This window comes from Nanorana parkeri, unplaced genomic scaffold (genome assembly GCF_000935625.1).
Source record: "Nanorana parkeri isolate BGI_ZX_2015 unplaced genomic scaffold, ASM93562v1 scaffold837, whole genome shotgun sequence".
NCBI lineage: Eukaryota > Metazoa > Chordata > Amphibia > Anura > Dicroglossidae > Nanorana > Nanorana parkeri.
The window spans coordinates 228,803-231,381 of NW_017307105.1; positions in this window are offsets into that span (position 1 = coordinate 228,803).

Consider the following 2,579-nt stretch of genomic DNA (forward strand, 5'->3'; position numbering starts at 1 on the left):
CAAACCTTACAAATCCCTTTTATGTAGTGAGTGTTGCCTTCTGTCTGCCCATCACTTTCAGCAACTTCCTGGATTTCCCAGTGTGCCTTGCATCTCTTTCCCTGCTGCAATCTCCATTTCTCAAGACTACACATCCCATAATGCATTGCTTCCAGCAAGCAATGATGATGTTACATTGTTCAGATGTTGATTTGTATTTCCGAAGGCCGGCTTTCTGAGAGTTTTTACACAAGGAAGGTCATATTCACAAGGCTGAGTGAAATTGTATCAGTGCATTGAGGAAGTACATCCTATGAGCATATTCAATAAATACATTTACAAACTTCTAGATCATTATGGTTATTAGAAGTTAGATAGAATTCATGGAAATTCAATATAGAAGTACAGATTTATTTTTCGTTTTTCACCATAGATACTCTTGGACTGCTTATCAATGACACAATGACCACCCTAGATGCTTAAAGACAAACACTCTCTTCTTTGCCATGGTTTTGGCCATTGTTGTTCCTAAACTTTGTCGTTCAGTGGTGGATTGGCATTACCCACAGCAGAGATAGAGGTGGAAATGTGGGCGGTGGGCATAAACTTTGTGATAATTCATGCTGTGTTAGACTACAGGTGAGACAAATGTAGAGAAGAAAAAATTCTGTAAGTCTGATAATGGTATCAGAGGAGGAGAGGTTCTCTTTCAAGACTCCAGCCTGGAGTTGAAGGAGACCAAATCTTTTACTTCTCCAGTTCCCCATGAGGTGTGAATATTCAGAACACTTTAGGTCAACTTTCTTGCAAAATGTGGCCAAAATCATCAACAGACTCCCCGTTTAGTCCAGGATGTTGTTGGTGTTGATGCTGCTATACTGTGGTGCTGCTATACTGTGGTGCTGCTGCAACCTGGAAAAAAATATTAAAAATATTCCTGCTTTTGTCTTATTGATTTTATAATATTGCCTGCCCTGTGCGGTTCAAGATGTGGATGCTGCTGCTGCTAATGCTACTGTGCTAAAGTTCTACCTGAAACTCAGAAAACATCCATAAAAGAAGTCCTATTTTATTTTCAGTTGCCTTCATACGTAAACCCAAAAGTTGAAGGTGTTTCTGATTCTGCTTTGCTGTGGTATTGCTTCAACCCAGAAAATAATTCCCATTCTTCAACACTGGTCTGTCTGCTTAGCTGTTTCATCATGAAGGTCTAAGCATTTGATGGTGTGCTCTGAAGCTACTGCAAATAAAAAAAAACGAATCTGTAAAATAATTCTCTACTGCTATTGTCTTCTCCCAGATCATACTTTTCCTAGAATACACATTTTACCCCATTACAAAGCATTATATTTATGTTCTGACACATTTATAGACATATGCCAGGCTAGGGTAGAATATGAGTGGGCACTCGAAAAACATTCTATCCACTATCTATACATTGTATCTACTATATGGTAAAAATAACAGTACCTTAGTAGAAGCCCACAGTTCAAAAATGCATGAAATACTGTCTATATCCATATGGATAACAGGCATGCAATGCAGAGTCACAGACCCATTGCAATAGTGGCTTTTAGGCAGTATGTTCAACTTTAATAGATAGAAAACTAGACAGGAAAACATAAGGTTACTTTATTTCCCTCTGTAACTGAACATATTTCACATTATGAGGTCAATTTTAATAAAACCCATTGTTGGTAAAGTGAAAAGTTTATAAAAAACATACACATGATAGTAATTTAGTCCTGTCATTGATGTGTGGTTGTAAGTACATAATATATAGAAATAGTCATTCACGGACAGCGGAAGCTTGCATCTGCATGGCATTAATACTATAGTTTTATGGCAACACTATTATTTGTATGGATAGTTTATCAGTTTGCCTCGTAAAAAAATCAAACGCTTTCCATGGTGTCTTCCAAATGGGATTCCATTACTGCAGTCTGTGTCGCTATGTAAGACTGAGTAGATATCAGAGTGAACAGCTACATAGTCAACAATGATAGTGGAGGGAGAATATCTTTACACATATATTTATAATTCCTTACTTGTGAAAATGTATTTAGGTTTTTGATTAGAAACCAAAAAATATAGTTTAAAATAACCAATTTCACAACTTCATGAATAACGCAATCTTAATTATTTATTCATTAGAATAAATAATCTATTACTGTACCTAAATCTGTCTTCGTACAAGCTTCCATCACCTGCACAGTAGCACTTAGGTTGGAAGAAAGTGGGCCTACCTGGCATAGGGGTTTGCCGGGTGTGCCAGGGCAAACCTTAATCACCCCGAGCGCAACACTGAATCCACAACAGCGGGTGCTTGTTTTTAGTCACTGAGACAGTGTAGAGATCACAACATCTCTCCGTGAAGGGCTTGGCAAAACAGAGTGCAGAAGCACTTGCCATTCACATCCCTCTCATAACAGGCACAGTCCTCGGTGCCTGGGAAGCTGTGAGGGAGTGTGGCTGCGGCAGTCAGGAAGCGGGGTGGGTTGTCACATGACCACCTGCCAGGCTCTCTGATGCATTACTGCACCCCTGCTGGAAGAGGTAAGGGACAGTTGAAGACATGTGAATCTGGCATACCTCAGGTC